We start from the raw sequence: 20,478 nt of genomic DNA on the forward strand, positions 1-20,478 counted from the left end.
AAAAAAAAAAAGAAAAAAGGCTCTTTAACCCGTATATTACACTTAAATGAAATTTTATTATAATGTCAAAAGTTTCTCCAATGCAGTCAAGGCTTAATAATTTACTTTTTTATTTTTTATTTTGTTGCAAACTTCATTTCACTCCAAAACTTCTAGAAAAAAAAGTATGTAAAAAAAGTATTCCACTGCATGAAAGGAATTTAAAATCATGTTAATTTTTTTTATATTTGCAACAAAAGAGGTTTCAGTGTATTTAACAAAAACTGCCATATTTGTTAAATGCATTGTTTTGTTATGCTGATTTTTCTCTTTAAAGTGAATCCGTCACCTACACAATTTTGGCCTCATTTACAAAGTGCAAAGCAAACCATGCTCAAGGCAGCATAAAAAATGTGCAATGTCCTCTTTGGAGGTGCCATGTGTCTCGATTTGCCCAACTCTGCCCAGATTTCTGCCAAAGTATATGGGTTTACGGAGCAAGATGATCATTTGCAGATGAGCAAAAGTTTTCAACGACCAATAGGAGGAGTGTAGGCATTCTTCTAATGTACAAAGTAGGCGCACCGGTCTATTTATCCAAAGTGGAATGCCTTATGGCCGGTGAGACCTTGATAGCCCAACCTCTCAAAGGGTCACCTCTGGTGATAGTACTGCTGTTTCGCTATGTTATACGATAATATAAAATCAGCCTTGTTGCCACAGATTGATAAGTAGGCCCCTTAGTCTGTAAGGGTCACAAATAAGAATATGGTAGTAGGGTTGGAAATTGCACATATACAATATAAGGCGATGCCTGATTTGACATAACATTGTAGAGTTTTTAAGCTACACAAATTAATACAAACTCACCCCACCATGCAGGTGGTGAAAAGGAATATTTTTCTAAATTGTTTAACTACTATGGTAATTTACAAAAGACCAGATTTACACAGACCCTGTGCTAACGTTTGTTCACAGCCACATTGTGCATGTTCCATTTCTACCTATAATATGTGGGTCATTGAAAAATGGAACCAAAGACCATTGTTTAAAAGCACATTGTGTCTTAATTGCTTGGTTTCTGTGTTATATGCCTTGTGTGCCATGTAAAAGGAGAAATGCCTTGATATATGCTTAAAATCTACCCCTGCAGCTCATTTAAATATATCAGGCTGAAGAAAAAAACGTTTTATCCACTTTCATGACATCACTATAACTATTGCAGAATAATATGCACACATCAGTATTTTAAAAAAATATTATTGTCTTGAATCAAAGACAGCCGTAATGTTCCATTATTGTCTATATTTGAAGCTTTGTTTTATTGTGGGTAAAGAGCACCTATAAATACATTTCTCTGTGAAGTGCAACTGGGAGGCAAAAAATGTGTCCCTTTAAAAGTATAGGTCAAGACCCAATCCTTGTCGGTTCACAGCTGGTGCTAAAACCAAGCAAATGGCTGTAAGTTCCTCCACACAGCAAGGAATACCCCTAAAAATGCACCCTCTCTAACAGGGTCTGATTAAGGGTTCTGGCCGCCCTAGGCTAATACGGCCGCAGCGCGCCCCCCACCCCCCCCCCCCCCCCCAAATATATAGGTGTATAGGAACACTCCTGAATATGAATGTTCAGGTGTATTCTCCAGCATTCAAATTTAGACAGATTGTGCCATTGTCTCTTACCTGTTCTTGCTCTTCTCTCTTGCAACTTTGTTATCCTCTCGCTGGCTTCTGGAAAGTTGGCGTCCTGTTTTGAAAATGCAAAAATGTATTATAATGCAAACCCTGAATGATTAGGCCCTTTAGTTAAAACAAAACACTCCATTATGGCCAGCTAAAACTCCCCCATTGGACAGGCATATATAAGCAATATCTGAATATTTGTTGTCAATCAAATACAAACCTCTACCAGCCCCATCTCACTAATATTTAGTATTCTAGTGATTGCTGAGACCACCCATGTGACCACACACATGAGATTCTGCCCCCCAAAGCTGCTCTATTTTTTAAATACCTCCTGCAGCCATTTTCCTTAACCACAACCCCCCCCACAGCCATTTTCCTTAACCCCTGCTGCAGCCATTTTCTTTACCTCCCACCCTGCATCCATCCCCCTTGCAGCTATTTTCCTTACCTCCACTCTGTAGCTATCCCCCCCGTCACATCAAAACTCCCCCAGTCACATATATCAGCCCCCCTCCTCTGCCCTCCTTCATACATATCAACCTCTCTCCCTCCCTATAGATATGCAGGGCAGTTCCCCCCCCCCTCCCTATAGATATGCAGGGCAGTTCCCCCCTTCACTTACCTGTAGTTGTGCCAGCATCGCTCCTCTCCTCAGATCAGCAGATAGGAAGTGAAGACGTCCTGCTTCCTGTCTGCTGCACAGCAACAGGCAGCCTGGCGATTGGCTGTGTGTTGCTAACCACTGACCACCAATGCTTTTGATCGTCGAGCCCTCCACCCCCCCGCGGCGACCCCCCCTCCCCCACCCCGAAAAAAAAAAAATGAATGAAGAAAAAAAAAAAATACCCGCAACGCCGCGCCCCCCGGGACCCAGTGCTGCAGCCTGGTCAGCCTAGTGGTTGATCAGGCCATGCTCTCTAACCTTCATCTCATTTAAATAACCTGACTCCACAAAATAAAATTTAATTTTTGCAATAAACACCCAAGCTCCAGCCAACTCTTCCCAATGACTGGTGCAAATTTTTGCTCTACCACGAACACAGCAAACCCAGTGTCTATGGCAATAATCTAGGAAAAATTTGAGGTTCCTCAGACATTTTGCACTATACAATTCTGCTTCGTCCCACCAATGTTGATTAATTTAAACAACAGCCAGGTTTGCCACATTATTGGAAAACTTTCTGTAGGTGCATGGACACCTTAAAATGTGCTCAGTGTAGATGATGGTTGTGACATATGGCTTCTTTTCAGCATATAACAACTTGAGGATGCCCAAGACAAAGCCTAATTTTCTGCACAAGCGTAACTACAGCCATCTTAAACATTGAACACTAAACCGTACTGAAAGCAGAGATCAAAGCACACACAAGCATACAATAAGGATCATATACAAACTACAAAATCTGCAGAATCACATTGCTTCCTAATGTGTGCAAATACGCCAGCTTGTTCACCAAGTTCATTTCAAGCGCCTTTCGGATAATCCAAAAAATGTTAATGGAAACTGTAAAAATGTTACATTGATGTCCAACCTCCTTTAGATACACACCCGTTTTTAATTTAATTGAAACATTTATGTTTTTCTCCTAAAATATTGCTCAGTTTATCTTCATTTATGAGTTAAATTAAGAGTTAGGGTTTTTATTATATTGCTGGAAGTGTGCCTAGAAAAGTGCTTTCCCATAGAAGTGCAATAGAATGTGTAAAGTGCATGTCATTATAAGTATATTGATAAGACAATCTCTGGGACCTCAGAGGTAGAGAGCAATTCAAATCACACAGTAATGCACATGTAAAATAATCTATACACCCCTTTATTTCATTTAAAAAATCCTGTCCGCACTATGAAATCTCATTTCTGAAATTCCACACTTGGTATAATGAAGGTGTTCCAGATTGCCTGTTGCAGTAAGGTAAGGGGTTTCCTGAAACATGTTGCAAAGGAGCATTTGGGCGGATTAACCCAGCTCCACTTGTGTAATGGTGGCACAGCTTTATAAATCTGTATAAATATTTCCCCTATCCAGCACAATGCATTCTTCCACACTTGGCAAGGAATGCCCCTTTTCTGCCCATCTCCTCCTGGCAGACAGCGCTGTTAGCTTGGCCCTCACATCCATGTATTTCCCTGTAAAACTCACATTTGCACAAAGTTGGAGTGTGTGTGTGTGTGAGTGGTAACACAAGAGCATTTGTGTTGAGGTTTTCCACTTTTGCAGTGTGTAAATGTCAAGTTAATGATTTGTTTAAGAGCAGAATAAAAGATGGAAAACAGGGACAAGATGCGTATTTGTGTATTAAAATTGTTCAGTAAGTTTTCATAGTGAATACAGATTCAGCAGTCAATGTACAAGTTGACTGCAGCAGTTAAGGTAATCCCCAAGTCCTGTCCTAGGAACTCTGACAGTCAGTAACATGTGCTTAGGGGTTCACAAACAAACACTACAGTCTATCAGTCCTCTAACTACCTAACAACACACCTGTTAGTCCTGTGCCAGCTAACTGCCCAATCAGGGTAAAATAAGATAAATGATGTCACTAATAGTGTTAAACTTGCTCCTAGATCCTAGCAGGCCTTGTGGTCGGGAAGCTGTTCAGCTGTTGACATGCAAAGACTGTCTTTTGTTGAAAGAGAAAGCATAGAAGCAGGTGGGCAATTTGCTGATAATGTATACAAAAAGGACACATTATTTGACAAAAACAATGGGCAACAGAGTTAAAGGCACCAGCTGTAATTTACATGTGCAGTGTGGTGCATGATTGCAATAACAGTTTCCTTCTTATAAGTACTAACCATGCATATGTTAGCCAGGTGATAATAGGGAAATTCTGTTTTTCAAGCACATAGGTTAGTTTTCTGTTATTATTAATGTCCTACAATTTACAATGCAATGAGGCCACTCTGGGATCTGTTTATCAAAGAGAGAAAAAGGTGGAGAGCGGCAGTACATGGTTTGGTTGGATTTAGGGCTTATCCATATTTATCAAAGCCCCCTGGCCATTAAAGACTATCACTATTAGGGTGGCTGTAGATTTAGCTTATCTAGATTTTAGTAAGGCATTTGACACTGTTCCACATTGTAGACTGTTAAATAAACTCTAAAGCTTGGGACTGGATTCTAAGATGGTTGAATGGATAAGATCTTGGTTGCAGGATAGAAAACAAAGAATTATAGTAACTAGAGTGCATTCACAGGAGGGAAAGATTACCAATGGAGTGCCCCAGGGATCTGTACTTGGACGAGTGTTTTTAATATCTTTATTGGTGACATTGCAAGTGGTACTGAAGGGAAAGTATACAATTTTACAGATAGTACAAAAATAGGCCACAGGGTAGACACAGGAGAGTTAAAACAAAGAGACTGTATAAAGAAGGTCATCTAAAATAGTACATGTCCAGTTGCCTAGCAACGGTATGCTTCCTTGTTTCTCCGGGTGCTCGCACATGCGCAATAGACTTTGCACGGGACGCTCTGTCGCTCACCTATCAGGGGACAGCTTGCTGCGTTTAAGGAAACCTCTGGCACCATTAGGGTGCCAGAGTATTTGGTTCACACCAGCTCCAGCACTTGTTCCTTTATCCTGCTATTAACTTGCTACTGACCGGCTTCTCCCTGACCTTCCTTTGGAGTTCGTTTCTGTTTTCTTGCTGCTTTTTCTGGTTACTAACGTTTGGACTGTTTTTGACTATTCTTTGAATTATCCCTGTGAACCTCACCACCTGGTTGGTTCTGATCCGGATTGCTTGGCCTCTCCTGTTTTCTCCTGTCACTACGTCTTGGAAGTCTTGGAGAAACGCGTTCTGCGCATCCCAATGCAGCAAAGCCCAAACTCCCTTGCGGGGATCCCTGGTGAATACCAGGGTTGTGTTAGACTCCGCGCCTCCCTGCTCAGAAGTGTCAATATCGGCTAGTGACCTCCTCACAGTCGTGACAGTATACTCTGGCCAAGATGAGTGGACAGGAGGAACCCTCCACTCGAGATCTTTTGCTCCATTTAGCCCAGAGGGTGGACCAGCAAGAGACTAATCAAGCTCAGCTTTTCCAATGTCTCCAGGGGGTTGTGTCTCGTCTGGACACCATCCAGGGGTCTCTACCAGCAAGCCAAGCAGTTTCAGCGGTTACAGTATCCTCAGTTGCCGCTACATCCTCCGCCAGTGGGTTACGTATTCCCGCACCAGAAAAATTTGATGGTGACCGCAAGAGATGCCGGGGGTTTCTTAATCCATGCGCCATCCAATTTTAATTGGCTCCTGAGAATTTTGCTTCTGAACACACCAAAGTAGCATATAAGCCTTGGCCTGGGCATCTCCTCTCCAGGAAAAGGATGATCCCATGCTCCAGAATTCTACAGTTTTCTTAGAGAATTTCCAGAAGGTTCTTGATGAATTCGGGCTGGTTCCTCCTGCCGCCTTCGGGTTACGGATCCTTATCCACTGGGCAGTATGCGGTACGATTTCAGACTTTAGCCGCAGAACTTCGTTGGAATAATGAAGTTCTAGTAGCCACCTTTTGGCAGGGGCTGAATTACCGGATCAAAAACTTAGCCTCCTGTGAGCTTCCTTTCAGCCTTGACAACTTAATTTCCCTTTGTGTGAAGGTGTATATCCGCCACAGGGAGCAAACTCAAGAACGAGACCGGTCTCGTCTCCCATTTCCTCATTGGCTCCACAGTTTCAGCCTCCCATATCAGCCCTGGAAGAACCTATGCAATTAGGCCACTCTCGCCTTTCTCAGGAACAAGGTGAAAGAAACATCAAGAACTGTTTCTGTCTCTATTGTGCGGAACCTGGTCACGTCCTCTCCACTTGTTCCAAGAGACCGGGAAATGCCCCATTCTAGGCGATATTAGGAGGTTCGTCCTAGGATCCAGATTTCTTACCCCCTACTCCGTGGAGGTATCCAAATTTCTTATGCCTGTAGTTCTTTTTTCTTCCAATGGCTTCACAGCACCTATCTGCCTTTGTGGACTCTGGATCTGCTGGAAACTTCATATCCTCCGAACTGGTCTCTAAGCTCCATCTCTCCACTCAACCTTTTCCACAGCCTTTGACCCTAACTGTAATAGATGGTAACTGTGTCGGCAATGGTTTCATCATTCGCATTACTAGTCCATTACAGCTGTCGGTAGGAGCTCTCCACACCAAATGGATACATTTCCTAATTATTCCTCAATCTGTCAATCCGGGGATCCTAGGCCTACCCTGGCTCAAGACTCATTCACCACAATTCAATTGGATCCATGCTCAAGTTATCTCCTAGGGTGCCACCTGCAAGCATCAATTTCTGTCATCGGTACTTCTTCCCAAGTCCTCGGTCCCTTGTCTTGCCTCTTCTCCTCAGACAGTCCTTCCTGTAGTTTATGCTGATTTCCTGGATGTTTTTAGCAAAGCTGCTGCTGAGACTTTACCACCCCACCATCTCTGGGATTGTCCCATCAACTTTATTCCTTGTAAGGGCACCCTTAGGGGCAGAGTGTTTCCTCTCTCATTGCCAGAGACTCAAGCCATGGCCAACTATATCTTCGAAAATCTTGAATGCGGCTTTATCTGCAAATCTTCTTCACCAAGAGAAGCAGGATTATTTTTTGTTAAAAAGAAGGACCTTGCATTGCCTACCGTAAGTTGAATGACATAACTATAAAGAATTGTTACCTGCTTCCCCTCATATCAGAGCTCTTTGACCGCATCCATGGATCCCAGAGGGTAAATGTATTAAGCTGAGATTTTTCCGTCGGGTTTGAAAAACCAATCAGATTCTAGCTATCATTTATTTAGTACATTCTACAAAATGACAGCTAGAATCTGATTGGTTGCTATGGGCAACATCTCCACTTTTCAAACCCGCCGGAAAAGTTTCAGCTTGATACATTAACCCCCAGGTATTTAACAAATTGGACCTCAGGGGAGCCTATAACTTGATTCGGATTCGTAAAGGCGACAGTGGAAGACCACCCTTCAACACCAGAGACGGGCACTACGAATACCTTGTTATGCCCTTTGGGCTCTGTAATGCCCCGGCGGTCTTCCAGGAATTCATTAATGGGATTTTTTAGAGATCTGCTGTACCTAACAGTAGTCGTCTACCTCGACGACATCCTGATCTTTTCTCTAGACATTTCCTTACACCGAGAACACGTCAAGGTATCTCTGTCCCGCCTCTGAGAGAATAATCTGTATTGTAAACTCGAAAAATGCTTATTTGAACACACTCAGGTACCCTTCCTCAAATTCTTGGTCTCTGACAAGGGTCTACAAATGAATCACAAAAATGTAGAAGCCATTCTCGATTGGCCTCAACCTGTTGGGCTTAAAGCCACCCAACGATTCATCGGTTTCTGTAACTACTACCAACAGTTCATTAATAAAATTTCCTCCTTAATTGCTCTCATTACCTCTCTCACCCGTAAAGGCGGACAGGTCAAGAACTGGGTCTATATAGATAGCAGTACAAACAGGGGGGTAATATCTGCACAAGTACCCAGTGTAAATAGGTGATGGCTGCCAAAGAGCGGAGACAATGTAAAGGGGGGGAGACCCCTCCCCCCTGGGTAAATCTAAAATAACCACAAGTAAACTTGGGGTAGTCCCCAGGCGCCTATACATAAACAATAAAAGTTAGTGGGCGAAATAGGTATTTATTATAATGAATCCATAGTGATAAAATGAAGGCATAGAATATATAAACTTCTATGGCTGCGATGTTGAAAAACATATATACACAAAAATTGTAAAACACAACAACTTTCAGCAGTCTTGCTGATAAGTAAAGCTCCCAAGAGAATAGGCTGCAGTATGCTGATTGAATCATAAAATCAAAAGTAGTTGCAGAGTTCCAAACAATGGTACAGTAGCCATGTGCATAGGCCCAAAACAACAATGAGTTTTGCAATTGCTTACATGGCAAACAAACAGTCTCTGTATAAATTGTACCAGGAGAAAGTCAATATGGGTAGAATGAAAATAAAAACGGCTCCAATTCACCACATGAGGGCAAAGGAACAATCAGTGGAGTAAACTCACCCCGCTTTGCAGAATCTGTCTCACAGACATCCATTCGGGAGAGCTGCTGCATGAATCTCTGTCCGTGCTGAAGGGAATCCAGCTGCCGAGTGAAAGTTGAGAGTTCGCGCATGCGGTAGTTGCTGTCCGGTCTGTGTAAGCTTACAGCCGGCTTGACAATGACAAGTATGAGTGCTGCTGAGTGTCGGTAAATCCGATTGGAATGGGTAACCTACGCGTTTCGCCCGGTAAAGGGCTTCATCAGGGATGTTTAGCAAAGGCCACTTGGCCTCCTTTTATAGTCTTTAAAATCGGATTATCCAATAAAAGGTCTTATTGGACCAGATGCAGTAATTGAGGCTATACGATAAATAGACTCAATGGTAACGGCAGGTTCCTTTCATTCTATATAGGTTACCATTGAGTCTATTCATCGTATGGTCTCAGGAAGCAATTTTGTTTTTTAAAGTTTTGGAGGAGGCTTTTGCTGCTGCTCCCATCCTAAGGCAACCTGATCAGCTTCAGCCATCTTTTCTTGAGGTGGACACTTCCTCTGTCGGTATAGGGGCAGTTCTTTCACAAAAGACATCTGCAGGCACCTTCGCCCCCTGTGGATTCCTTTCCAAGAAATTCTCAACCTCTGAGTCTAACTACGGAATTGGAGACAAGGATCTCCAATTCCATCAAGGCAGCTTTGGAGGAATGGTGGTATCTGCTTGAGGAAGCCCTCCATCCTGTGGTGGTATTTACGGATCATAAGAATCTTACTTATCTACAGTCAGGCCAGTGCCTTAATCCTCGGCAGGCCCTTTTTTTTCAGATTCCAACTAATTCTGATCTTTCATGTCGGTTCCAAGAATTCCAGGACTGATGCCCTTTCTAGGTCTTTTGATCCTTCTGATTCCTGCCCCCCCCCCATACTAAGCCTATTATTAGTCCACTTAAAGTTCTAGCCTTCACCAAGTCTTCCGCCAAGACACCTCCAGTTGGGCACTCTTTCGTGGATGTAAATATGTGGTGGTCTGTGATGTATGTGCTCGCCACAAAACTTGTAGGCAATCTCCGGTCGGTCTGATCTTCTCCTCCCGCTTCCAGTTCCAGAGTCTCCATAGTTCAGCATTAGCATGGTTTTTATCACGGATCTTCCCAATAGCCATGGGGTGACCACCTTCCATGGGCGGAGTATTCACATAACAATCATCAACATGAATCGACCGGAGCATCTTCCTTCTTTACCATCTTTGGTAGACACCCCATTTACCTACCTTCTCAAACGATTCTGGTGTACCTGAACCAGCTGTCCAGAAAATGCTCCATGATTTCTCTAAAGTTTGGACCCAAGTTCAAACTAAACTGCAGCAGTCTTCTGAACGAGCACTTTGCAGACCGCCACCATAGAATTCATCCGGTTTTTCATGTTGGGGATAAATTGTGGTTGTCCACCTGTAAATTCAAGCTCAAGATACCATCTATGAAATTTTCAACTTGTTATAATGGTCCCTTCCACATCTCTAATGTCATTAATGCCGTCACCTACAGGCTTTGCCGCACTGTTACCTTGCTGCTTGTTCCGGTTACTGAAGTTTGGCCTGTATGTGATTATTCTTCTGATTATCCCTGTGTACCTCTTCGCCTGGCTGGTTGTGACCCAGATTTCTTGATCTCTCTCTGTCTTCTCCTGTCACTAGGCTGGTGGCTGTCTTGGAAAATTACGACCTGCGCATTATTATTATTATTATTATTATTAATTTTTATTTATAGGGCGCCACAAAGTATCCGTAGCGCCGTACAAGGACAAACAATGGCACAGTACAAGGTGAAACAGCACAGTACAAGTAACAGTAAGCACTATAACTCTGGGGGCTCAGGCACAGCATAAAAGAGAGGGAGGGAGGGGAAAAGTGAGTACAGGCAGGTAACTATGGCCCAAGATGGTGGGCACGGATGACAGGTTGAGAGTCACTGAGGGGAGCGGAGAGAAGCGAGAGGAGACAGAGGGCAGAGGGACTGAGAGGAGGTGAGCTGAGTAGCTGGAGAGCGCAGTTAAAAGTGATGGAAACAGAAGGTAGGAGAGCCCTGCTCAAAGGAGCGAACAATCTAAAGGGAGGGGAAGACAGACAGACACATGGATGAGACGGAGAGACGGGGGGAAGGGGGAGAAGGGAAGAAGGGATGAGAAAGAGAGGTAGCCGACCGGTGGGAGTTTAGGCATGAGACTGGAAGGCTTTAAGGAAAAGGTGGGTTTTTAATGTTCGTTTGAAAGAGGACAGATTAGGGGAAGTTCTGATGGAGCGGGGGAGCTTGTTCCAATGGAGGGGAGCGGCACGGGAGAAGTCTTGGATACGTGCGTGAGAGGAGGTAATCAGAGGGGAAGAGAGGCGACGATCGTTGGACGATCACAGTGAGCGGGAGGGAGTGTGAATAGAGATAAGGTTAGAGATGTAGGGAGCAGTGGAGTTGGCGAGGGCCTTGTAAGTCAGAGTGAGGAGCTTGAAAAGGATTCTGTAGGGGAAGGGGAGCCAGTGAAGGGCTTGGTAGAGTGGGGATACAGAGGTGGAACGGCGAGAGAGGAAAATAAGCCCAGCAGCGGCGTTAAGTACAGATCTAAGGGGAGCGAGATGAGAGAGGGGGAGGCCGATAAGGAGAAGGTTGCAGTGGTCCAATCGGAAGATAATCAGAGAGCGGACGAGAGATTTGGTGGCATCCTGGGAGAGGAAGGGCCGAATGCGGGCAATGTTGCGAAGCTGGAAACGGCAGGATTTGGCGAGAGAGTGAATGTGAGGGGCAAAGGAGAGAGAGGAGTCGAGGATGACACCTAGGCAGCGGAGTTGGGGAACAGGGGAGATAGATGAGTTGTCAACAGTGATGGAGAGGTCAGAGGGGAAGGAGGTACGAGAGGGAGGAAAGACAATGAGTTCAGTTTTAGCAAGATTGAGTTTAAGAAATCTAGAGGACATCCAGGAGGAGATGGCAGAGAGGCATGCGGATACCCTGGAAAGAAGGGAGGGAGAGAGATCAGGAGAGGAAAGGTAGAGTTGAGTGTCATCAGCATAAAGGTGGTACTTGAGGCCGAAGGAGCTGATGAGTGCACCCAGAGAAGAGGTGTATAGTGAGAATAGTAAGGGTCCAAGGACAGAGCCCTGAGGGACCCCGACTGGAAGGGAGGAAGAAGGGAAGAGAGAATCAGAGGTGGAAACAGAGAAGGAACGGTCGGCAAGGTAAGAGGTGAACCAGGAGAGGACGGTACCGGAGAGGCCAATGGACTGAAGGGTGTGAAGCAGGAGGGGGTGGTCAACGGTGTCAAAGGCCGCTGAGAGGTCGAGGAGAATCAGGAGGGAGTAGTGGCCCATGGCTTTAGCCGAGAGGAGATCGTTCGTAACTTGAGTCAGGGCAGTTTCAGTGAAATGGAGGGGGCGGAAGCCTGATTGGAGAGGGTCAAGGAGGGAGTGTTCAGAGAGGTAGGTGGTGAGACAGTTGCAGACAAGTCTCTCGAGTATTTTGGAGGCAAATGGGAGAAGGGAAATGGGGCGGTAATTAGAGAGTGAGGTGGGGTCAAGATTGGGTTTCTTGAGAATGGGTGAGAGGAGAGCATGTTTAAAGGCGGAGGGGAAGATGCCGGTGGAGAGGGACAGATTAAAGAGGTGAGCGAGGTGGGAGCAGGTGGAGGTGGAAAGGGAGCGAAGAAGGTGAGAAGGGATGGGGTCCTGGGGGCAGGTAGAAGGGGGGGAAGAAATGAGAGAGTGGACTTCCTCACCCGAGGTGGGGCGGAAGGAGAGAAGGAGTTGGTGGCTAGGGGGAGAGGGGGGGAATTCCCTTGCAGCGAAGCCCAAACTCCCTTGCGGGGGTCCCTAGTGAATCCTGGGGTTGCACTAGACTCTGCGCCTCCCTGCTCAGAAGTGTCAATACCGGCTAGTGACGTCCTCGCGGTCGTGATAGAAGACCTTTAATCATTGCTATCCTACCAGTTACTACATATTATTATGTGTGGATCTTCTCCTACATTCCCGACCATCCTGAACACTACCCTGTTGAAATTTATTTTTACACCTGCTATTTATTGGTACTACATTTGAATGGTGTATGGTCCGGACCACTCTATGCAGTTTTATATGTTTGCAATTGCATTAAATTTGTGTTTCAAATATACACGTTACTTTACGCTTGGGAATAACTAATAATCCTCCTCTTACACTCCTTCTTTGATAGGCTGCATTATACATCTAAGAGGAAGCGTGGTTTTCCACACCCAGTCTGGTCACATAGCAAAGGCTTCCCACTGGAGAAATGCTTTATTATTTAAACAACGCATTTTTACAGAAATTTTTTTCTTTTTATTTTATTTTTTTACAATTTTTTTAAAAAAAACATTATTTTTTTTTTTTTACGAAACTGGAACTGGAAGCCCTTTTGGGCAATGCTGGGTCAGACACGTCGTGAGGGACCCTGTACTGGCTGACAAAGCATTAAGAATTCTCTCAGTGCTGTCAGGCAATATCACCAGGGAGCTGAAAATCTTCCATGTTGCCCAATATTATTAAATAGACCATATAATCTACTTATTGTACCTGGACAGAGATCACAAATTGATATAAGGAAGAATTTAATAACTTCTGGATTTCATGATATCCCTATATTTTGTGCTTTGACCCTAAGGCCTTAAACTAACACTAGTATCTGTGCGCTGCTTATCAATGACTTACATTCAATCCTGTAGCCCTACACATGCAATATATTTAGATCAATTTTGCTAAAAGACAAAAAAAAATAGTTATTGGGCAGTAACTAGCCTAAAAACTGGGATTGCCCTCAATAGATTAAAAAAAAACATTAGGAAACCAATTATACAACCAAATATAAATGGCCAGTTCCATTGTTTTGGTTTTTGCTACATTTATATCCATCTGCATGAACTCTTTTCTTACTCCTTATGTTTTCAACATAGAAAAACAATAGAATCTACTATATAAATGCCTAGTGGTGTGTGTGGAAAAAAAAACCAAGCTGCAGCGCCACCTGCTGGGCAGAGTTATACACTGACCTATATATTTCTTGAAGGAGAAGTGACAGTTGGGAGTGGTTGGTGGTTGCCGGGGGTGACAGTGGGAAGTTTTTAACACCTTAAGTAGCTTGATGAAGGATGTGGCGGTGAAGATGAAGGATGAGGTGATGGGGAAAAATGATGAGGTGGTGACATGTGGACAAAACCACGTTAAAAAAGGGCGCTTGCGTCGGGAAGTAACACTCTTCCCCTGAGGAGGCCTGGGCTAGGCCCAAATGCATGACAAGAACCTTTTTAACACCTTAAGTAGCTTGATTTGACTAGAATGCATGAGTATCATACAAGGGTTAACTTGTCTAATATAATTGCATATAGTGCGGACAACATCATCTGAGGGACAAAGAGCCACATGGCTGAAAACTCAAGCCAGCAATAGAGAGAGAACTTATTCTGTCTTAACTACAGAAGGAAGGGAAAGTTAAAACAGTGGTTAGTGAAAAAAATGGAAAAAGCTGAAAGAGGGAACAGTTCCTGCAATTGATTTTTTATAGGAACCAATATCCATTTGGAGCTGCAAATAGTAGGAAGCAGGATATCAAACAAAGGGGCATGTTCCAGGTTTCTAAGTAGTACATAATCTACAAATTATATGTTTACTAGCATTAATGGCCTGGTCATTGAACTGTGGCATTGCCAAGCAGATTGCAACATTTTATCAAAGAAATATAAATATGGCAGCAGCAGCAATAGTTGTACGTTTACATGGACAATATAGGCTTCTGGGTTTCCAGTGTGTAATTATTATTATTGAAACTCATTTAATGAGTGTCCCTGTTGAAAACCCTAGCTGGAGCCAGCAAACAAGTTTTGGATGGATTGCTGAAGTCAGTAATCCCTGCACTAAATAATGATCAAGTTGTTTAAGTAGGTCTGCAATGTAGATAGTTCTCCCCATGCCTCCTCTATCCAGAGCGATCTCCTTTGTAGGGTCATAGTCAGGACAAATTAAAGGAGATTAATATATGTTTATATGGTGCATGCATTGAGTGAACTATGTGTGTATGCGCGTGTGTGTCTTACTTACTCTTTCAATTAAGCATTAAAAACATAGTGGCTGTGAAGAAGTGCTTAAGATTTGAATACTTTTGATTTTGTTTTGTTTTCCGCCCATCAGTGTAGTGACTAATATAGTTTATGACGTCAAAAAATGTGGGGCCACAATATATTTAATGTGTCACAAAAGCATAAGTATTTTCACTATATGGATATGTGTTATACACTTCTGAAGGCCTGGACCGTCCCCACCCCCCTTCTCCTACTCTAAAAAGTGTCCAGATCAGCGGGGCAGCAGGACATACCCCTCCAATCTAGAATGTCCCTGGTAAATCTGAACAATCGAGAGGTATGTTTTTTCATCAAATTGTAAGCCTGACTCATTTTAACAGTGTAATAATATAATGTCTGCTTTTATTCAAATGCAAAAGCATGGGCTAAACTCATTAACTAGAGTTCTAGCCATCTTTTAAAATAAATTGATTCAGCCAGGTTATTGTGGTTTAATTTCACCAAAGGAAGAATTGGCAAAGGCACCCTAGCCAAATCAGAGACAGTGATAAACCCAGTATTAAACCTTCATTCAGGGCGTTAACCTGTGTTCCCCTCCACCTCAGTGAACACAAATATATATGATAATATGAAGGTTATTGCAACTGAAAAAATATATGGGAAACACACTAGCAGAGTATTTATTATCACACTGAAAAGCAATTAGATAGGCAAGCATGTAAGTAATATGCTCCTCAACATGCAATGATAACAAACCATGACAAACTCTGCAGTTAAACACTTTCAAGCTTGCTGTCATCTGGGGGAAACATGTCTCATTATTGCTTTGTGCCAACTATGTGGATCAAATTAAATAGTACAATTCTTTATAGTATAGAGCTCAATAAATGTTAGAGGGCTGATTTGGCAGTAAGGACGGAGAAGAGGTGCTCCTCTTTGCCCTTTGATTTAATCCAGACTTTGCTAAACGAACATGTACCCTGGTTACATTTTTTTCTGTGTTTTTCCTGGAACAGGTGTCACCTGCTGCCACCCATCCTGAGAGAACGAGCTGGATTTCACTGACGCTGCGGTGTCAGATTCATCCCTGAGTATTTAAGGATATGCACACTCATTTTTTTTCTCCTACCATCTCCCTTTCTTTATTTCCCCTGAGTACACACACTAATCCTTTATCTCCCACAGAGTAATGTGTGTGGACAGAAGTGTAAAAGGTAGAAAAGCACATAACAAACTAACTCATGGTGCCTATTTTTATTTTCCAATAAAAACCTGGATAACTCTTTGACATAAAGTTTGCTCAATCAATATAAAGCTGATGTTTAAGATTCCTTCCACTTGCCAAACAAAACAACTGAGGATTTGCGCATAAGGGAGCTTTTCATGTGTCCTTGGTATGTACTCTGTGAGCTGTGTTCATTTCTTGGTGAATGCAACATAACCAACACTTCTGGTGGAATTAAAAAATCAGCGTTAAAAATTACCATACTAACGGTAATGATGAGCACTATTACCATAGTAATGGTTATTTTCGAGAGTGATGTGGCCAATTGAATTCCCCCCTTGAAATATTGAACCTTATTAAAAAATAAACCACAGTACACATAAGTATTCCCAGTGAATGCTGGATGGATCATGTATGCAGCATGTCCTATTGTCTTGTGTCAATAACTCGTTCAATGTTTATTCCATAATGCTTATGTGTATGGCTGGTGTGTTCTTCAAAGGGTTCAATAATTTCTGTTTAAAGTGCCCAGTATTCTGGTTTCACATAGCTAGAACATACCGAAGCTGCCTGGAAAGAGCTGTAGAAGCCCTAAATGAGCTATAGCACAATAATTTCTTCCTAAAACAGTATTTTGTCACTGGAAGTCTTATTTTGAATGATTATTTTCCAATAATTCAGACTGTTGTTAAACTGTTTAACTGCATTTAACTATACAAATTCTGGCACAACACAGTGGACTGTATGTGAAATGTGTATTTATTGCATCAATATTTCAGGGGTGCATAGGATTCCTTTCTCAAGATGTACAAAGTAAAAATAGTATCCATATAAAATTTAAAGTAACCCAACCCATGGAAGCAACAAAGGTTTGTACCGTATCTAGGAGAGCCATGGAAACTGAAAAGTGTCATTATATAGATATTGTTGTTGTTGCCTTATTATTATTATTATTATTATTATTATTATTAATATTATTATTATTGTTATTATTGCCTCAGTTCTGGACAGTGGGGAAAACAGCATAAATGAAACACATGCATAAAGCATTTGCAAGGATGAAAACAATGTGTGGGGAGGGCCCTGCTCGTGAGACAGCTTACCATATATGGGTATGTAGTCCATTTATTGTATATTCAATTATGAGATTTTTTGAACAAATATAGTGGCCAATTACAAAATGTTATACTACTAATTGTATAAATGTACATCCTGGATAAGTGAACTTTATACAATTTTCTACTAAAAATTAGGGATGTGCACCGGCGACTTTTGAGGTCTCGTGTTTTGTGTTTTGGATCCGGATTTTCGTTATTTTTGAGGTTCGGATTTGTCTCGCAAAACACTTGACGAAAGGTCTCGGTTCGGATTTAAGGTATTGGATTCGGATTTTTTTTGAAAAAAACATAAAAAGTTTAAAAATCAAGTTTTTGGGCTTATTTTCACTCCTAGGCTATTATTAACCTCAATAACATTCAATAACAAGCATTTCCACTAATTTACAGTGTATTCTGAACACCTCACAATATAGTTATTAGTCCAAAACGTTGCAACAAGGTATCTTTCTGGACTGCGTAGAGGAGTGGGTCACCACAATATATATTAAAAACCCTGAACTTTTATGATTCGCACCAATAATTGTACCTGGACTGCGTAGAGGAGTGGGTCACCACAATATATTAAAAACCCTGAACTTTTATGAATCGCACCAATAAATGTACCTGGACTGCGTAGAGGAGTGGGTCACCACAATATATATAATAAGAAAACCATCAACTGGTTTGATTCGCACCAATAAATGTACCTGGACTGCGTAGAGGAGTGGGTCACCACAATATATTAAAAACCCTGAACTTTTATGAATCGCACCAATAAATGTACCTGGACTGCGTAGAGGAGTGGGTCACCACAATATATATAATAAGAAAACCATCAACTTGTTTGATTCGCACCAATAAATGTACCTGGACTGCGTAGAGGAGTGGGTCACCACAATATCTTAAAAACCCTGAACTTTTATGAATCGCACCAATAAATGTACCTGGACTGCGTAGAGGAGTGGGTCACCACAATATATATAATAAGAAAACCATCAACTTGTTTGATTCGCACCAATAAATGTACCTGGACTGCGTAGAGGAGTGGGTCACCACAATATATTAAAAACCCTGAACTTTTATGAATCGCACCAATAAATGTACCTGGACTGCGTAGAGGAGTGGGTCACCACAATATATATAATAAGAAAACCATCAACTGGTTTGATTCGCACCAATAAATGTACCTGGACTGCGTAGAGGAGTGGGTCACCACAATATATTAAAAACCCTGAACTTTTATGAATCGCACCAATAAATGTACCTGGACTGCGTAGAGGAGTGGGTCACCACAATATATATAATAAGAAAACCATCAACTTGTTTGATTCGCACCAATAAATGTACCTGGACTGCGTAGAGGAGTGGGTCACCACAATATCTTAAAAACCCTGAACTTTTATGAATCGCACCAATAAATGTACCTGGACTGCGTAGAGGAGTGGGTCACCACAATATATATAATAAGAAAACCATCAACTTGTTTGATTCGCACCAATAAATGTACCTGGACTGCGTAGAGGAGTGGGTCACCACAATATATTAAAAACCCTGAACTTTTATGAATCGCACCAATAAATGTACCTGGACTGCGTAGAGGAGTGGGTCACCACAATATCTTAAAAACCCTGAACTTTTATGAATCGCACCAATAAATGTACCTGGACTGCGTAGAGGAGTGGGTCACCACAATATATATAATAAGAAAACCATCAACTTGTTTGATTCGCACCAATAAATGTACCTGGACTGCGTAGAGGAGTGGGTCACCACAATATATATAATAAGAAAACCATCAACTTGTTTGATTCGCACCAATAAATGTACCTGGACTGCGTAGAGGAGTGGGCACTGGGCACCACAATAAAATATATAAAAAACCTTCAACAGGTCTGCATTACACTACACATACGGCTGCTCCTCCATCCTCTCCATCATATACATGTTGGAGTTTTAGCATGTGACAACCTCTTGTTTTTGATAATGTCAGTGCATTTTGAATATTTTTCAATTTGCCCCACACCACTGAATGTACTTTATCTATGATACGCATCTATCTATCTTGACTGCGTAGTGTGGTGGCCCCGGTACACAATTTGGTACCGGGGCCACAATAAAATAAATACACCCTCCACGTGTCAGAATTCCACCAAACAAGTATCTGGACTGCGTAGTGGGGTGGCCCCGGTACCCAACTTGATACCGGGGCCACAATAAAATAAATACACCCTCCACGTGTCAGAATTCCACCAAACAAGTATCTGGACTGCGTAGTGGGGTGGCCCCGGTACCCAACTTGATACCGGGGCCACAATAAAATAAATACACCCTCCACGTGTCAGAATTCCACCAAACAAGTATCTGGACTGCGTAGTGGGGTGGCCCCGGTACCCAACTTGATACCGGGGCCACAATAAAATAAATACACCCTCCACGTGTCAGAATTCCACCAAACAAGTATCTGGACTGCGTAGTGGGGTGGCCCCGGTACCCAACTTGATACCGGGGCCACAATAAAATAAATACACCCTCCACGTGTCAGAATTCCACCAAACAAGTATCTGGACTGCGTAGTGGGGTGGCCCCGGTACCCAACTTGATACCGGGGCCACAATAAAATAAATACACCCTCCACGTGTCAGAATTCCACCAAACAAGTATCTGGACTGCGTAGTGGGGTGGCCCCGGTACCCAACTTGATACCGGGGCCACAATACCTCCTCCAAACATGCTACAGACAATTCGTCATTGAGATCCCATTAAGTATGTTAAAGACAGACAGGGTCCAAGTGTTATTAGTTGACTTTGTAAAGAAAAAAACTGTCCCTGTTGCACATAGTCGTGCAATGAAGACTTACTTTTTCATTTAAAGGCACGATCTTTCAAGTGTAGTGTTTGTAAGTCTAAGTCATATTATACTTTTGGTAAAATTGGTTTTTTTGGTTCCTCTTTATGTTAATTAATTAGTAATAGAATTAAAGTAGGAAATAGAATTAAATAGAATTAAAGTAGGAAATAGAGTGGTATAGAGTTGTAGTGTGGTATAGATAGAGTGGTCCACACAATATAATAATAAAACCCTCAACTGGTCTGAATTCCACCAAACAAGTATCTTGACTGCGTAGTGTGGTGGCCCCGGTACACAATTTGGTACCGAGGCCACAATATAATTAAAAAACCCTCCACGTGTCGGAATTCCACCAAACAAGTATCTGGACTGCATAGTGGGGTGGCCCCGGTACCCAATTTGATACCGGGGCCACAATACCTCCTCAAAACATGCTCCAGACAATTCGTCATTGACAGACCCCAGACAGACAGGGTCGTAGTGTTATTGTTTGACTTTGTAAACCCAAAAAAATGTCCCTGTTGCACTTGCACATAGTCGTGCAATCAAGACTGACTTTTTCATTTAAAGGCACGATCTT

This window comes from Mixophyes fleayi, chromosome 11, assembly GCF_038048845.1.
Source record: "Mixophyes fleayi isolate aMixFle1 chromosome 11, aMixFle1.hap1, whole genome shotgun sequence".
NCBI lineage: Eukaryota > Metazoa > Chordata > Amphibia > Anura > Limnodynastidae > Mixophyes > Mixophyes fleayi.